Below are 19079 nucleotides of genomic sequence, written 5' to 3'. Positions count from 1 at the left end.
CTCTTTAACTGAAGCACATGCCCATATTAGTACAACAATGCAAACTCAAGCTATATTTAAGATTTTGCACCCACGTTGATATTTCACCATTATCTGTCCTCTAAGCTTAAAGCCAAGCAGCGATTCATAGATGCTTTCAGGATTTAGGCTTTTATAACTTTCTTTATCCTTTAATGTTATTTGCTGGTACTCGTAACTCCTAAAAATGAGAGCCGGGCTAATCTTTAGCCTAAACTGCTGGTTAATCTTTGAGCATCCTGCTCTAGATCTGCGCCAAACACACTTAGTTATTCTTCCTGAATCACAGTTCATTTGTAAAATTATTATTTCCCATCCTGCTTCTGCTTCCTGTAGACTACATCTGGGTTCTTATGGGACAATTATACCCAGTGCAAACAGCTCTGTATATACCAGCTGTGAGGGCACGAGTACTCGCTGAGTATTGAACTGAACTAGTTGTCACCACGCAGACAAAACCTCTACATCAGTACACACATATGAGGTATAACTGGTTCTTTACACTCAGTGAGACCTACTGACCGTAGGACCAGCTGACAAATATCTGCTAAGAAAATGTTTATGCTCATCTTTTATTGGTTTGGGGTGGAGCCTTACTCGCGGATATGGCTTTTCAAAAAGTGAGAAACCCAAAGTTACCCATCAGATCTGCAGTGTAGCGTGTTAATAAAAATAAATGAAGCTCTTTTCAAGATGTCAGACAGGACAGAAAGAAATACAACAAGTCTTATTCTCAAATTCTGGGCCTTTGAATAAGTTACTGCTTTCATAATAAGTAGGGATGCAACGATACCAATTTTTTCAAACCGATACGATACCGATACTTGGATCTGAGTACTTGCCAATACAGAGTACAAAAACCGATACTTCTACCACACACAGACACACAAATGCAATGAATTGGAAGACAGGTTTTATTTTATTCTCTGCCGATAAAAAATAAAATCGTAATAAAAATGACCACAAAAAAAATTTCAAGTGAAAAATAAGCACTTCTGTTAAATTATTGCAGAGTCTCCACATTGTAATTTAACAAAATATCACTGAACTATTGGCACTGTCTCGAGCTTTCAGAATAATAAATAAACACTTCTGTTTGGAATAAAATAAACTTTTAAATTATTGCAGAGTGTCCAATTTCATATCGCAGCTCGAGTATGCTGAGAAGACGGTTCAATCCTATGTTTTCCACGACCGGCATTGGCTGGTCATCCAGAGCGATAAAATGAGTCGAGCCTGTTATTTTAACTGCCCGTGGATTTTCTCTTGACATTTTTCATCACTTTTCCAAAACCTGAGTTACAGTTGGCTGTTCCACACTGCTGACATTTTGTTTAGCCTAGCTACAGCAGCCTCCAGTTTCTCTTTTTTATCTGGAGCCGCCAGTCTCACTCGCCTAACCCTGTGCCTGTTTAGCGCGGGATGTCCCCCTAGTGGCCAATCTAAAAAACTACAACAGAAATGACAAGCCACCCTCTGATTAATGAAATAAGTTAGTATCGGTTCATGGTATCGGTTAACTTTTACAAGTATGAGTACACACACATTTTACAGTATCGGCCCCGATACCCGATACCAGTATCGGTATCGGTGCATCCCTAATAATAAGGTTATTAGTTAGAAATCACAGGTCTTCAGTATTTGCCAAACACTTCTAGGCATCTACACCAATGAGCTACACCAACAAAGTACTGAGTGGTGATGTGACCACACTGTTTATCTTGTTGTAAAGCTGTGTTCTGCCTGCAAATGTAGGTCCTGGAAATACTGTGTAGGTTACTTTGACAGTCCAGCCCTTCCTCTCCAAGTCCAGCCGATTGCCAAAGCAGGAAAAACAGCTCGGAGAACATGACCTTATCGTGGTTAGAGAGTTTGGAGCCTCGTTTGTAAAGTCTTTATCTTGCACTTTAGTTACTTGTACTTGTGTTCTTTCAGAGTTTTTCTTAATCAGCCAGTTTCTTATCTGCACCTCGGCCTATATTCTCCCCAATTTCCCTTTGTTCTCCGCTGCATTGTGTGTTTCCCAGCTGTCAACCTTTATTTACTTATAAACCTGTTTTTCTTTTTTAACCTCACGATTTCTTCCTGATTGCCTGACTTTCGTCATTTTGACTGAAAGTTTTGGACTTTGTTGACTTTTTACTTCAGGCATCTGCATGTCCGGCCTCTTCTCCGTACATTCCCACAACAGGAGGATCCTCTGAATCTAATTCTGGTGTCTGGACATCAGAAAGCACAGAACAGTCCTGGAGGCCGCAGCCTCACCTGTACCATCATAGTCAGGTGGTGTTAAGGATGTAGTTTTCTGATCTAAAGGCATGTTGTACTTGTAGGCAGAGCAGTCCTGTGCACTGACTGCTAATGTCAGCAGAGCTTAACTTACATGCTGACTTGGCATAGTTGCAACTGTCACACCATGACCATCTGCATTTAGTGTGATGACCTGCTGACATTTGCTAATTAACACTAAACACAATGTTTGATGGTGCTAGATGAGTTTTCATCTTGAGGAGGGCATTTAACTATATTTTATAACAATCTATCCAGTTGTTGTTAAGACATTTCACTCAAATTTGAATACGACTGATGTTTAAATCTGTGCAACAACTGCTCCGCTTTCAGTCTGAATGTCTCACATGTAACAGAAGAAAGCAGGAGCCTTGGAATCTTAAAGTATAAGCCTCTGAATTATTCAAGGTTCAAGGTCAGAAAATCGAATTTAAACTATAAATTTATAACAGTCAGAGTCTCTCTGTTATTTACGGAGCCCCGCAAAGGACATGGGAGAGAAAAAATTAAGACGGACTTTTGAGAAACCTCGCAAAACAAACTCGGGATCTCGCAAAACTCGCAAAACAAACTCGGGATCTCACAAAACTCGGAAAACAAACTCGGGATCTTTCAAAACTTTTAGCCGCATTCTTCGGAGGCCGCCAGCTCGAAGCCGACCGGGAGGTCGAGTCACGATGTGCCGACCGGGAGAGTGGTGCTCCTCCCGGCTGTAGTAGGTCTCGACCTCCCGTTAGCTTCGAGATGGTGGGTGTCAGATCTCCGAAAACGTCGCAGCACTTATGTGAAGTCTTGTAAACCGAGCAGGTATTTGACGTTTACACAACTACATTCACGCCTCAAAATATCTTAAAAGTTTATTTTGTGACCCAGAAAGAGTAATATTACAACTAAGTAGCTGCCGCCATTGTTGGAATTCAACTTTTGCGAGATCCCGAGTTAGTTTTGCGAGATCTCGCAAAAGTTCTGTCACTACCCGATCTGTACCGGAAACCCGATCGGTACCCCGCATGCGCGAAAGGTGTCTACTTCCAGTCGAAGCATTTTACGATAGTTACAGGTCAGAGTATCTGTTAAGATGTTAAGAATAACAAGTATCTCTTAAAATGTTTCCGATAATGAAACATTTAATATAATGTAGACAAAAACAAAAAAATAAAAAGATAGTGACAGATCAGGACTCCCCGATCCTTACTGCGCATGTGCAAAGTCGGACCGTACAAATCGGGTCTACCCGATCCGTACCGCGCATGTGCAGATGTTTTCTTCTTCTTCTGTTCGTTTAATGGCAGTTTACTCCCCAGTGTCCGAGGATACTGCCACCTGCTGACCGACCAAATGAACCCTATTGTAAACTGAATTAGCGTCATTACAAACGTGTGTTAAATTTGATTTAGTGATAGTCGAGTGTGTTTATGCTCGTCTGTGTGGAGAGGATTGTTGGAATAGTGATGATGATGTCCGCTATCACTGTCAATTGCCAGTAAACACTTCATCTGGCTGATGAATCTTCACGTGACACATTACAAAGTCTGTATTATTTTACGGCGCTGTTGTTCAATCAGGGAACACTCTGTGTTGAGGAGAAAAGCATGAATTTGTTTGTAAACGGATTATCCATTGTTTAAATGTCCCGGTAGTCGAAAAGGAGGCAGAGCTGCTGAGAAATGCTAGGAGCTAACTGGGCGCTAACCGTGTCATTCAAATATATTGAATGTCGCAATGCTGGCAAAAAGAGGAAGTGACGTAAGATTTGCAAATGCGGGGTACGGATCGGGTTTCCGGTACGGATCGGGTAGCGACAAGTTCATCGGAATTTTTTTTTCTCCCATGTCCCTTGCGGGGCTCCGTAGTTATTGGACATTTCAGAGTTTGGAGTCATAAAGAACGCCTCAGTGTGTGAAAGTGGAGGTTCAACCAAAGGCAAAAAAGGTCTAATCATCAGTATTTGTGTATGTTGTATTCAAATGGACTCTGTATTTGTGTCTCTGCTGAGCTCCAGGTCAGTAGCGCCTTTCCCTGAATCGGAGCGAGACACTGGAGCAATGTTTCAGCTGAAACTAAAATCCCGGTGAACGTCTCTCAATAAACTGACATTCTCAGCTCAACTGTTGAGTAAATCAGCGCTTTACGCTGCAGTCCTACTTCATGGCTTTTTCCCTGAAGGACACAGTTTATTCAATAATAACGACCTCCTATCCAGCTGTCAATTTTCTACATCTATTCCTCCTCCAGGGTCACCGTTAGTCCAAGTCTATCCTGACAGACAAAGATGTGGCTACTTGAAAACTGGGGTTATTTTCTTCTTTCTTGAAATATAATCAGAGGTGCACACATCCATCACTTAAGTAGAAGTACAGATACATGTGTTAGAAAATACTCTGGTAAAAGCTGAAGTAGTGACTCACATTAAAGTGAAAAAGTTCAGACATATACTCAAAGTACAAAAGTAAACGGCAGTTCTTTGGAGGTCACTTCTACCAGCTATTTGTGTGCGAGGCTCACTGAACCTCATGTTGTATAAATATAATAATACATCTTTCTCCATCTCTGAGAGTGGACTTATCACGCACTGACCTTTCATTTGTCTCCCTGGGAAACACAGAAACTGCACAGAAACAGTTTGTGTGTTTGCTGATATCTGCTGGAAAGTTGCCTTTTTAATTACCTGCCAGTTAGAAAATGTTACTACATTTGCACTTGCCGAAGCACCGCAACCAAAACTGATTGACATCTACACCTTGGCCTGCGTATAGTGCAATAAATGATATGTTTGTGGCCTCTTTCATTTTACATCAGTAGCATTGATAACGGAGTATAATATCATTCTTTGCAACTGGTTTGACATAATTAATAACTCCCCTCAGATGTGTTGAACCTAAAGTAATGAACCTGTTTTGAAGAGAAAGTAGAAAAATTTTGATATTTGTGATCAAATGTAGGGACTGCAAGTTAAAGAAAAACAGTTATCTAGGTCTGCACGATTAATCGTTAGAAAATCGCAATCTCGATTCATACTTATGTGCGATCTCATTTCCAAATGACAACGATTTAAAAAAAAAAGAAAAAAAAAGACCGATTGTACCGCATTTTGATCCAGGACGTAATCTGCATGAAAACAAGCGCTCACTCTTCCTGCTCAACAAATGACGAGGGCGGAGCCTTATACCACGTGATACAGAAGCTGGCTGCTAAAATTAGCAGGAAAAAACAACGGAGAGCACGTCAGGGATGACGAGGAAGTGACAGGAGAAAATCCGTCCTGGTCAACCACCCAAACATCAATAACGGGAACCTTATACAGCGCTTCCCTATACCCGTCGACCTCCCGCAGGCACAAAGAAATTACAGAGGCTATTACTTATCACCTGACCAAAGATATGGCTCCATCAACACTGTGCAAAACGAGGGATTTAGGAAAATGATCAACACCCTAGACAAACGCTACACAGTGCCGTCCCGCAACTATTTTTCTATTGTTGCACTACCTGCTCTATACACGCAGTGTCGAGCAACGGTGGAGACGGAAATTCAAGCAGTACAACATTTTGCAGCAACGACAAAACGTGAGACATTTGTTGTTTTTATGTTTATTTATTGTTTTTATGTTCAGTCTCAACTGTTACGAAGTTGATGTGCAGTTAATAAGTGCAATAAATATTTATACTGGAAAAGAAAATCGTGAGAGAATCGTGATCTCAATTCTAAGCCAAAAAATCGTGATTCTCATTTTATGCAAAATCGTGCAGCCCTACTGTTATCCTTCTTTCTTTCTTTTTACTGCCCTTTGAACTTCTCAGCTATTAACGATTTGCCTTTTCTCATTTAACTTGATCCATGACTCACTATGATGCGTTTACTTGGGAGGGACAGAAAAATATTTTAAATAATACAGTTGAGGATGTAATTAAAACTTTGGATGGCATTTGGGTTAAAGCAGCTCAGTGGGTGCAAAACAGCGAGCCACAAACACAACCTAATGGCGCATAATTAAATCCGGAGATCGGGCTCGTACTACGTGTCATTTCAAAATCTGAGCCGTGGGATCATCTCTCTAAAAGACGAGCTAATCTTCTTTAATTCTGGTTTCAAATGATGTGAAAATGCAGTTTCAGAAGCTTTTTTTCTGTTTTACATTTCAGTGGGAAACGTTACAGTCGGTACAGATCTTCCAGCAGTTTTCAAGAAACTTGTTTTCAATCACAAACTAATGAAGACAAAATAGGTCCTGTGACTGCAGCTGAAACGCCGTCTGATCTGTTTGTGTTTTCCATCTTCTGACTCGGATTCTGGAAGGCTTATATCCTCGGAGGAGATCTGGTCGGAGCACTCGGTATTGATCAGACAGGCTGACGTTTCAACTAATGCGCCTTTTACCGAGCCTAATGCTGCAGGGATGTTTTCTGCACTTTTGTATTTAATGTGCAATGTGAGCTCATTCCTTTGATTTTCATGTTCACTGGTTTGTGCTGTAAAGTTTTAGTTTATCTATGATCCTAACCTCACCTATAGCCACAAGCTGTGGGTTTCACTGATACATGCACTTGAAATGAGTGACTGTCTGAGCTTTCACTCACAGATTGGGTGAGAAACTTTATTTAGATTTATTTTATCTTAGATTTATTGCATTCTCATTAAACCTCCACCCATGGTCAAAGGAATGAGGCAAGTTGTGTAAAGCCTTGAGTGCTTTTACCATTTACCATTTCAGACATGTCCAACTGGGAGGAGACACCAGGAAATGCTGTAATAGCCGTGCCTGCACATGTTTGAACCCAAAAGTCCAGCTTGTTTGACTACAGTGATCAGATGCCATGCTTGGGTAGAGTTAAATAAGTCATGCCCTGGTCTGCTTGAAAAGCTGGACCTCAGTTGTACTCAGGTACATCACACAGTGTGATCCCCCTCCTCACTCCAGCATGGATCTCCAATGCTGCCTCAATGAAAGCTGCCTCCATGAAACTCACTTTAACCTGTGACACAGGGCAGTGTGTCACTGCTTCCTCAATTAAGTCCCAAAATGCATACAATTGTGAAGAGAACTGTGCAAGAGCACATCTCAAAAGAGAGAGTGAGACAAACTCTCGGGCCCAGATCAGTTAGATCAGTGTGAGTACAGGGAAATTTAGAGGAGGGGCAACTGTGTTTGTAGTGATGGGTCGTTCGCGAACGAAATGGCTCTTAGGGCCGGCTCTTTGACGTGAACGACGCGAGCCGGCTCCTTATTGCGAGTCGTCACGTGGGTTTTTGTTTTTTCTTTCTCTCAGCCTCTCTCTCGCACTTTTTTTCCGCTTCACTCCGCACGCGAGACTTGTGCTTTACGCTGGGCAGAGGGGGGAGGGGCGGTAGTTACACTCAGTAGCACAGGAACAGAGCCGGAGGGAGAGAGAGAGAGAGAGAGCCAAGGGCAACAACGTCACATTAGAACTATGAAAATACTAACTATTTTCAGTTGCAGATGATAAAGGATTCAGAAAGTTTATTCATGCAGGTCCATATGACAGAGAATATGCATCTTCTTTTTGTTTTCATATTTTAATTTATATTTAATTGTGTTGTGGTTTGCAGTGTTTTGTGTTGTTTCACGTTAAATTTGTAAAAGGAAAAAGCTGAAAATTTAAATAGTTAAAAGTTGAAATGTGAATAGTTGATTTTTGTATTATATGATTTATTTATTACATTTTATGCGGAGTGAATAAATAAAAGTATATTTACGGTGGCCCCTAGAGACAAAGCACATACAAACTCCAAAACACGTAAAAACTCAGAAGCATGTAAAAACACGTACAAACTCCGAAGCACGTAAAAACTCAGAAGCACATAAAAACTCAAAACACGTACAAAAGTCAACAGAAGTGCTCCAGAATGCTAGGGGGCAGTGTCGAGCTTTTGTTACCTAGTGGCTACACAAGCCAGCAAGTACCAACGACCGGATTTGGTGTGTGGTAATAACAGGTAAATGAACATTGTTTTTAAATTATTTGAATGTATATGAGTGCTTGTGTATAAATACACAAACAATACACACATGCTTTCAATTGTGTAATTTAAGTGATCTAGTAGCTCTGCTTTGGAAGTTCAGTTCATGCTAGAAATGTGTTTTGGAGTTTGTACGTGTTTTGTCTCTAGGGGCCACCACATATATTTATATATAAACATATATAAATAAAACCACTTTTTTTACGTTAGTAATTCCTTTTGTGCATAATTTTATTGTTAATAATAAATTAATTAAAGCAACAAAACAACATGAAGAGCCGGTTCTTTTTAGTGAGCCGAACCGAAAGAGCCGGATCTCTAAAAAGAGCCGGAAATCCCATCACTATGTGTTTGAGCACAGTACACAGTGAATCAGTGCTTAGTGTGAGCACTAATGTCTGGCTTGGAAACACCCCTTTATTTCCCCAGAAGGAGGAGGCGTGCGAGGGGGCTGGTGAGAAGGAGGTGTGGGCACCTGACCCAGATAAGCAGCAGATGATGGATGGATAATTAAGAACAGAGTAGATCAGATCAGCAGTCCCACTGGTTCATCTAATAGGATAAGAATTATGAGTTCAGTTGGGCACCTTTTATAAAAAAGGACTTCAAATGCTTTTCTGACCGCAGCATCCTGAGTGACAGCTACAGCTACCTCAGGTGCCACTAATTAAACGTGATGGACTGTTTGGAAGCACTAAACATTTTGGCCATTTTGGTCATTGCTTATCAAAGGATGGTACGATATTAATAACTTGTCGATCACCACGCTCTAACTGGCAGAGTTTTATCATCTGTTTTACAGTAAATGGTACCAAGTGTTTGTTTTTACAAGACCATAAATTAATCTGAGAAGTGTTTAGTGAGGTGAAATGAGATGTAGGCTCATTTTTTCCATACAACTGCAACCAGACGCAGTCTCCCCCTGCAAACCGCTAGAAGGAATTCAAGTTATAAACATTTCTGCATCAGCTTTGCTGCAGGCCTGTTCCTTTTCTCATTTTTCGCTTTATACATCCTCGAAGAACTGAAGTTCTTCAGAAGCTTCTCAGATGAGAGGTGAAACATCTTCAAGCAACCTAAAGAAGTCCAGATGCTTTTCTTTACAAGCTCCTTTGACTACGATGACCTGAATGACTGAGAACCTTCACAGACATCTATACATCCTCTGTCATGGTCCGTGGGGGTACCTGGAGGGTGTCTCCTTCTGTGGCTGCTGTACCATCCCTTTTGGGGCGGGGCCTTCGGTGCTTCAACTGAGCCTCAGCTGCGAGCAATCAGCTGGAGATCTACTTCAGCTGTCTCAACCGGCTCCTCCGTGCCGGTTTGTTCTACCCGTCTCGGTGGTAAATGACGTTTCCCTTTGTGGTTCCTATCCTAGCTTTCACCTTACGGGGACAGTCCCCGCCTCCCAGCCAACCCCCACGCTTCAGCTTGGGACCCTCCACGGACCTCTCCCCTCCCCTCAGTGATTCTAACCCGGACTGGCACAGTAAGGTGAACAATTCTCCAGTTTCTAGTTGTCTATGCTGCAGTTTTCCCTTCAGATTATAACTACCTCCTCCTCTGTTACAGAATATTCCCGCGGCTCACTGACCTCCTCCCCGTCCCTGCAACTAGCCTGATTGGCCCCCCCCTCCCGCCCTTGTCACTTTAGATCACTTTTTTCGATTAAAATTCACTGTAAGCATTCCTCGCCCGTGTTTGTCTGCATTTTTGGGTCCACTTTCCTGATCGAACCTGTTGGTTCATGACATCCTCCCCTCGTCTCTTAGTCCCTTCAACCAGAGCAGGGCATAGGAGACGGGGGAGGAGTTACAAGGAGAAAGGAGCCGAGGAGACAGGCTTTTAACTATGAGACAGGCTTGCTTTGCAGCTCATTTTATTGCCATGTCAATAAATGATGACATTTAGCACAGCTGCATTATCTGCTCTGCTTTGTTACAGCCTACATCTGTATTTAATGATGTCATGATGTCATACGAGCGTAACAGTGTTCATGACAGCTTTTATATTTAGTGCTGCTTTTAATTAAATTTGCAGAGCCGTCTGAAAAGATACTTTTTTTTTTTAATCACACAAACGTTCAAGAGCAGAAAGTTTCATCATGGCTGTGATCACCTTAAATAAGTGAAACATCTTATCAAACGAAGGACTAACTGCTCATAGATCGCTCTGAGCGCCACTGTTTGGATAATCCAAAGATTTTGCATTCTACAGGTAATAAATCTGCAAAGAATATACCTGTGTATCTTCGATCCTCTGTCCTCCAGATGCATTTTAGGAATGTAGACATGTTCAAGATGTACTGAGATTATGTTTGATCAGAAGCAGAAGGGAGGAGGACAGAGGAGACAGAAAATAAAGCAATGAGAACGTTCTGTTAACTTCCAAATTTCTATTTAGATCAAGCCATGAGATCATTGTCGATGTTTCGATCTTCACGGCCTGAATTCTTCTGTTTTACTTGCATTTGAATCTAGTTGAATAGGATTTATTCTGTCTGTCAGTCTTTAGCGTTTGGTTTGTCGCACTTGGTCAAGAACTCCCTGTTTCTGAGTCTGAATCATCTCTCTCCACCTGCTGGCCTCTCTCTGTGCAGGCCAATAAATTACACAGAGGAGTCGTGTTTATGGAGGTAAACAACTCAAAGGCTGCTGCGGGATCAGAGCTCAATGCGAACAGCACTTGATCAAAACTGAATTCTGTTTCTGATGCCGTGACCGCTGAATAACAACGACGCCTCGCAACGCCAATGTTCCAGGTGCTTCTCATGGCGGCAGGCGGTTGCAGCCCATGCATTTATACACGCTGATGTAACAGGCTTGCAGGAGCCACGTTGTTGGCTGGTCTGACGTATTCCTGCATAAAACCAGTGTTTTTGTGCTCCTTCTTGATGTTCTGTTGACAGCAACAGGAAATAATGTTTTTTTGATTTGATTTTAAAACAACAAGCAAAGTTATTTTAAGCAATTTGGGAAACTACTTTGAATTTTTATGTAAATGTCCATTGTGTAAGTTTCCTTTAATAGTGGCTCAGTAGTTTATGGTTTACACATTCACCTAAAAGATCTCAGGTTCAATCCCAGAAGGCGACACAAGTCTTTTGGGGCGTTTTTCAGGAAGAGCATCTGGTATATAAAACATCTGCATGCTGTGGTGACCCATGTCAGAGTGGAGATACGCTCCAGAATTGGGCAGGCGGCGGCAGCATTCGCTTCCCTGCGCTGGTGCGTCTGGAAGAAGAACAACATCTCATTGGTGACAAAGATCCACCTTTACCGAACCCTGATCCTGCCCATTCGACTTTACGGCGCGGAGACGTGGACAATGCTCAAACACGACGACACGTTGCCTTAGATGCGTTCTTGGCGTTTCCCTTCGCGACCGTCATTCGAATGACACCATCCTCACCAGCTGCGGCAGCCAACCGACGATCGGCGACCTAATCCAGCACCGCCGACTCCGTTGGTTTGGCTACATTTGCCGAATGGACCCGAGCCGCTACCCCCATGGCCTACTCTGGTTGACCCGCCCCACCGATTGGAGGGTGCATCGAAATGCACCAAAGAAGACATGGATGAAACAAATCCAGGATGATTTGAAGGCCCTTCGACTTGACCTCGAGCAGGCAAGAACCATCGCCTTAGATCGAAAAGCATGGAAGATAATCGTTGGTCAAGCAAGAGAACCTGCGGCACCTACAGCAGCGTACTGGTTGCGCGGCAGACCACCGCCGCTGGTCGCCCGCTAAGGACAAGAAGAAGAAGAAGTGGTGACCCATGGTGAAAAAGGGAGCAGGTTAATGTAGCTTGCTTTATTTAAATTTCCTTTTACACCAGTGGCTATGTGATGCACACAGATACAGACTTCTGCAACCTTTGTGGAGATTTAACCTTCTCCTGACATGTTAACTGCTCTTTAATTTTGAGCTTATTTTGTATTTTTGATTTGTTAGGTTATATTTGAATATGTTAAGTTCTTATGTTACTGTTAATTAAGGTTTAGTATAGTCTATGTTATCATCAAGGTCCATTTAGTTTTGAGTTTTTGTTCTCTGTGTAGTCTGTTTTGTCCTCTATGTTTAACTTTCAGTTATGCATGCCTGCTTTCGTCTCCCTTATCTGTTCTCATGTGTCTCTCCTCGTGTTTCGTGTCTCCCCAGTTTGTCGTGGGTCTCGTGTCTGTGTGTTCTATGTTGTCAAGCTCTTGTTGTCATGTCCCATTATGTTTCCTGTTTTATTTTGAAGAGTCCCGCTCTGGCATCATGTTGTGTCAGCTGTGTTTCCCCAGGTGTTTCCACTTCCCTCATTATCCTTTTGTGTATTTAAGTCCTGTTCATTGTCAGGTCATCTGTTTAGCTCATCTCAAGTTTTTCTCAGGTTCATGTTTTATGTTTGTATGTCTAGCTTCAGCTTTCCCAGTTTAGGTTATAATTTAGTTTTCACCATTGTCATTTTGTTTCTACGTCTTTCTGGTTTCTGGATACGCTCCTCAAACACACCAACCAACCCGGCTGTGACAGTCAAGTCCACGTGGCTGAGTCTCAGTGTGCGTTTCATCCTGTTTTATTTTGTTAGTAGTCTGTCCTGTTAGGCTGTATCCCAATTCAGGGTCTGCAGCCTTAAAGGCCGCATTTTAAGGCCGATTACGTCACCGCGACGCGACGAAGGCTGTCCCAATTCGGAGGCTGCTCGAAATGCGGCCCTCAAATGCGTCCTTCATTTCCCTGAAATTTAAGGACGTGGCGGTGTAGACTTCGTGGCCCAACATATCCCAGAATGCATAGCGCGGCGGTGGGTGTGGATAATTTTGCAGCGGATGAGGGGCGCCCGAAGAGTAAACTTTAAGTAAGTACTGAATATTATGTCACTTATTTATGTGCAAATGTTTAATAATGAAGATCATTAAAACGTTACTGTTGGCCACATGTCGGCAAAGTCATGTGACATTAGTGACGTTTGTACTAACTTGGTTTTAAAGCCTTTACTTTAAAATATACGCTGTTCAATAGCTGAGCTTAATCAGAGAATGATAAAAGCTCATGTAGAAACAAACAAATGAACAAAAGATTTTCTCCTTCATTTCTGTCAAACAAAGCTGTTAGTATCATGGTTGCTAGGCAACCTGGGCAGCGCGACGGAGGCTAGACCGTCCCATTTCACAAGCCTCGCACTTCTGGCCTTAATGGTCTTTGAGTACGCGGCCCTTGTGGACCGTTAAGGCTGCAGACCCTGAATTGGGATACAGCCCTCGTCAGATTTATTTCACCTGTGTTCCCTGTTGTGATCCAACTCCCTGATTATCTCATGTGTACTTAAGCCTCTAGTTTTCTTCACTTTCTAGTTGCAGTCCCCCCTCGTGTTCTAGTTACATAAATCTGCCATTTCCCAGCCAATGAAGCTGTGCTTTGAGTTCACGTTTGTCTGCGGATTCCTGCATTTGGGTCCACTTCCTGCCTGCTACGCTGTCCCGTGACAGTTTCATACCAGAATGCTGATAGTATTCATGACTGTTCAGTTTTATAAGTTTGAAAGTGTTTTGTTGTAAAAGCTCAAAGCTTCTGTAAGTGCACATCACTTCAAACAGGGAGAAAGCAACAGGGAACAGACTTTAAGGGTTAAAAAAGTTACCTGGACTAACTGTTACTATAACAGCACTTAAAAGACAAAGTGGCAGCACACACATAAAGCATCAATCACTGATGGAACAACAAAAAGGACGGACGTCTGTTTTGTCTCCCGTTCTTACTCTTTCTGCTCCTCTCCCTCTCTCCAGGGTCCACAGCTGAGAAGTGATACATGGCTCAGTAATAGCCTGAACCCAGGGGACAGCAGCTCCGTGGCCTTGGTAAGAGACTATCAACACACCTTCACACCCGGTCACACACAGACAGTCACGAGAGTGCCGGCGTACACACAGGAGTACACACAGGTTTGACTAATATGAGCTCCTGCAGGCTGCGACACCATTTTCTCCCAACAGAGCATCCTTTTTCCTTTTTCGTGATGTTGTGACACGTGCAGGAGTTGAAATTAATATTCCTTTTGTCTGCTTTCCAAAGTCTCTGAAACTGCATTTAGACTGGGGACGTAGGTCTGTGTAGCTTCTCACTCATCCGGGTCGGTCCTGAGAGCTTAGGAAGGAGAACGCTTGCATTTACAGGACAAAGGACGGTCTTTTGAGGATGTCAGTGTTCACATTTTGGACAGAGAAGACAGAGGGTGTGAAAGAGGAGTAAAGGAGGTCATCTATGTCCACTGTGAATGAGCATCATTGAACAGAGGCAGTGACTTACAACATCTGTTATAAGCCACTGACAATGCAGTCTTGAAATCCCTTCCAAGGTGCTCCAATCACCACCCAGGTGACCTCAACACATCACACCATGGGGTGGACATCACCCTCAACCCCTGGAGATGATCTAAACCGACACCTTGTTTCACAGCTTAGCTCATGTGATGAGTCACAGAATCAATAGTGGGTCATTGACATTAAGGATCACCTTAAACAAAGACAACCCGACTTGGAATAAAATACCCAGGACTCTCCACCGTTTGTTTTTAGAACTGAAGAAGCCTCTACCATGAGATCTTCTAAAACATAAGCAATCCCATTACTCCTTTTTTAAATCCTCAGGGCTACACTAGGGATGACTCAAAATGTTGGGGTGTCCCTTGTGTTTGATCGACCTGTCATTTAGACAAGGGACAGAAAACAGACTCAACTTGTCTAAAAGACAGAAAAACCTTCAGAAGACATTTAAAAATGTTAAATCAATGAAGTTAAAAATGTCCAAACAAATATTTTGTGTATTTTAGGGGCGATACGAAACTGTTAATCACATTGTCCGTTAACCAAATTGTGCTTTTGGACTTAATGATGAGCTGAAGATGTGTTTTTCTTTGTCATTCTTCAGGAAGATTTTAAAAATGAGTATTATACAAGGTTAGAAATTTGGTTTGTTTTTGTGTTGCTTTAATTTCTTGATTTATCATTGATTTCTTTTCAAACTGTTATACAACTTAATTATCAATGCTATTTATTTTCTTGGTTAAGGATTTGATTATTTCTATGGGGGTAAGGGAGAGGATAAGTATAAGGCTTCAGCCTATTCCTTTTTCGGTTACTGTTTGAGTACTTTTATGTAAAATTATAATCTGTTGTTGTTGTTGACTGAAATAAAAATTTCAATTCATTCAACATCGCTGAAGTGTGCAGCTTTTAGTGTCACCAATGCACCGAGAGTCAGATTAGTTTAGCAGTTTGTTCCATGTCATACATCCTGGTGCAGAAGAAACAGAACCTGGTTACATGTAGCTTTGGTTATATTTGACATACCGCCATTTTTTTTTCAGTGTTTTTCCACCTCTGCTCATTATGACTTTCATTAATGGAGACAGTGAGTGGCTCTACCCGGGGTGGAGCCATCTGTCAGGGATGCAGACTCATAGTGGTCTGTGGCTGTGTAACACCCAATAACTGCTATTTTACATTTAACGAGTACTGTCGCTGGCACCGACCAGCAAAGGCTGTAGTCTTTAAATCCCCCGGCACGTTGTTGGTTCAGGTTCAGATCAATCAATCTTTATTTATAAAGCACTTTCCATACAAAAAAATGTAGCACAAAGTGCTTTACATGGTTAAAAGCAGCCCACCCCACCCTCCAACTCACTCCCCACACTTTCATAACATAAGCGATGTGAATACAGACATATCCCCCCCCCCCCCCCCCCCCACACACACACACACACACGCACACTTAGAAAGTAAAATTGGGCTGGGCACACATGAGCCAAGTGAGGAAACACTATCACAGGGAGCCGTCTGCACCGGGAGCCGGTCACAGACCGCAGCCTCCAGGCTGGGCACACAGCAGGAGGGAGGCAAAGAAGCCCCCCAGCCAGGCTGAGAGGAGCCCCAGAGCCCCAGCAGCCCCGGTGCAGAGAGCGCCCTCCGAGGAAACACTGGAGATATGACACAATAGGATATATACAGGGTAAAAAGATAAAATAAATAAGAACGGGATACAATATAAATATAGAGTAAGAAGATTAAAAAATGAATAAGAATAGAATCAATAAATATTAGGTAAAACCTAAATTAATAATAGAATAACAGGATAGAATAAATAAGCATAAAATAAATAAACGTTAAGTAAAAGCTAAATTAAAAAGGTGGGTCTTGTTCTTAAAAACATGTACGTTCTCTGAGCTCCTCCGGCTGTTCCACAGACGAGGACCAGACCACTGAAACGCTGCCTCTCCGTGAGCATGTGTCCTGACTTTAGGGACAATCAAAAGGCCAGTACCAGAGGACCTCAGGGTCCGCGAGGGTTCATATGGTAAAAGCAGATCTGAGAGATAAGAAGGCCCGAGACCATTAAGACATTTAAAAACCAGTAAAAGAACTTTAAAATCGATCCTGAAACACACGGGGAGCCAGTGCAGCAGACGGCTCGTTTGGGTCTAAGAAATGTGAAGAGTTGGATCTACACTACATCTACACTGTGATGAAGCCCGTTAGTTTTGGTCACACCTGTTTGGCAGAACACTGTATGCAATGATTAGTGTGTTTTCATTCACTAAAGTAAAAGAAGTGTTGGTATATGTTGCTTGTTTGCTGTAGAACAGGTGTAGGAGTAAGGTGGAGACATTCAGCTTCATGGTGAGATTTTGTTCATGGCTCTTATTTCCCTTAAGCCAAACTTAAGCAGACATCCATCACTCACTATCTCCGCCTGCTTTTCATCCGACGTGGCTGGAGCCTTTCCCATCTACCACCGAGCGAGAGACGGGGCACGTCCAAGCTGCCAGGCCGTCACACAAGTGACACATGGAGACAGACAACTATTCACACCTCTGCCAATTTAGAGGCACTAATTAATCTGAACTACAGTCTGTGGCAGGAAGGTGGAGCACCAGCAGAGTCGGACTGAAAATGAAACCCAGAAAAGCTTCGGCTGTCTGGAGGTTTCAGACCCAGAACCATTTGTTTATAGGTCAGCAAAGCTGATCAATTAATAATAAAACACTGAGATGAATTATGAAATTTAAATGACACGTTCGATTCATCACGTGTGCCTCAGCCACTCGTTTCAGTGACTATGTGAAGTCTGTGACTCACAGTGATGGTGCCAACACAGCAGACACACTGCTCGGGCGTTTTTGCCTTGACTCTGGTTTTTAGCAGTAAAATTAATAATCAGTTGAATTGAGGGCAGATTACTGACTCAGCCAGATGAGACCATCCCACTGTCTGGCCATGAAAGAAATCCTTGGCAGGCTTGCACGTTTGTTAGAAAGATTCATGTCCGGATGCACTGACCGACATTAAAAGGCTTGTGCTCTTAATTAAAATGTTTATTCACTTATTTACAGCGATACACAAAACAGGATCGTGGACATAAAAAGCGTTTTGTGCTTTATTCAGCTTTCTTTAGCGCTCTGATTTTGTCTTGTGGTATATATACTGGGAGTCACAGATTTGGGTGTTTTATCCTAATCTGCTCACTGAGTCTGGCATCATTTTCAGGTCCAAATGCTTGTTGAGTTTTTAGAAACTTAGCTTAAAGACGAGCGAAAAAGCTGGAAAGGCCAAAACACCTCGATAGTTTTTGGAGTGCTTGTGTTAAAAAAAGAAAGTACTGTAGAAGGTAGAGATGATGGGTCTGATCCAAACTAGTAGACTGGAAACAGGGTCGATTATTATCACCTAACAAGCTTTGAGCCTCTGGGCTCAGGCTGCGATGAAGGCTTCAGAGTTGGGTTCACTTCTTACAGATTCATTTTCACATTTCAGCACCAACTCGGTACATTTGAGGATATAATTCAGGCTTCACAGAGCTCCCTGTGGTGCCACCAAACTCTTTTCTCACTTTCGATAATGCGGGGGAGGAGGATGCCCCATAAAAGGAGTACTTTCCCTTTAACTCAGGTAAATTCCCATGTACTGAAACACACACAAACACACACACTAGCAAATACAGTGCTGTGAGAAACTATTTGCCCCGTTCTGAATTTCTTGTTTGCATATTTCTCACACTTAAATGTTTCAGATCATCAAACAACTTTATAATAACCAGAGTAAAACTATAATGCAGCTTTTAAATGATGATTTCATTTATTAGGGCAAAAGCTACCAAATCTACCAGGTCCTACGTGAGAAAGTAATTGCTGCCTGTTGTTATATCTTGAATTAACTGCAATTAACCACATTTTTCAGAAAGAAGACTTAAATTTCACCAGGTGCACCCCGACCTGATTACTGCCAGTTTAATCAATAAATCACATAAATAGAACCTGTCTCACAAAGTGAAGTAGGCTAAAGATTACACGCTGCAGGGGATGCAAACAGCTGGAAACGGCCGAGTAGCCATTCCTGACTTATTTGATGTCTGCAGGCATAGTTGAGACATCATCACAAAAAACAGGAGGCATACAGACATCCATCCAGACCCTGGTGCTGACTCTCTAATGAAATCTATACCACTGGGACCCAAGCAGACCCTAAGGCTACGTTCACACTGCAGCGAAAGCATCAAATCCGACTTTTTTGACCCTATGCGACCCATATCCGATCATGGTGTGACAGTGTGAACGGCACAAATCCGATATTTTCAAATCCGATCTGGGTCACTTTCGTATGTGGTACTGAATCCGATACATATCCGATGTTTTAGAAAGCTGCTGTTTGATGGTCAAGTCGCATTAAATCCGTCTTTTACGTCACCGACACAAGACAGACGCTAATTATCAGCGCCGGAGAAGACATCGCGAACGCTTCCTGGCCATCCA

General features: G+C 42.4%; 1 protein-coding gene and 2 long non-coding RNA genes across 8 annotated transcripts in view; 1 reads left to right on the top strand and 2 right to left on the bottom strand.

Annotated features, from left to right (window-relative positions):
- LOC146492668 (protein FAM131B-like) overlaps positions 1-19079 on the bottom strand; it is a 102972-nt gene that overhangs the window by 35575 nt on the left and 48318 nt on the right. The window lies entirely within an intron of this gene.
- LOC146492672 (uncharacterized) lies at positions 6068-8725 on the bottom strand. The gene is made up of 2 exons (XR_014871891.1): positions 8631-8725; positions 6068-7447 (listed from the first exon to the last, which is right to left on the bottom strand). It is a non-coding gene; the product is annotated as an uncharacterized LOC146492672 (long non-coding RNA).
- Positions 7383-8968, top strand: LOC146492671 (uncharacterized). Its single transcript, XR_014871892.1, has 2 exons — positions 7383-7458; positions 8643-8968. It is a non-coding gene; the product is annotated as an uncharacterized LOC146492671 (long non-coding RNA).

The sequence above is a fragment of the Neolamprologus multifasciatus genome, chromosome 22, assembly GCF_963576455.1.
Source record: "Neolamprologus multifasciatus chromosome 22, fNeoMul1.2, whole genome shotgun sequence".
Classification (NCBI taxonomy): Eukaryota; Metazoa; Chordata; class Actinopteri; order Cichliformes; family Cichlidae; genus Neolamprologus; species Neolamprologus multifasciatus.
Note: the sequence above shows the minus strand (reverse complement) of the source record. Positions and strands in the feature narration are given on the sequence as shown.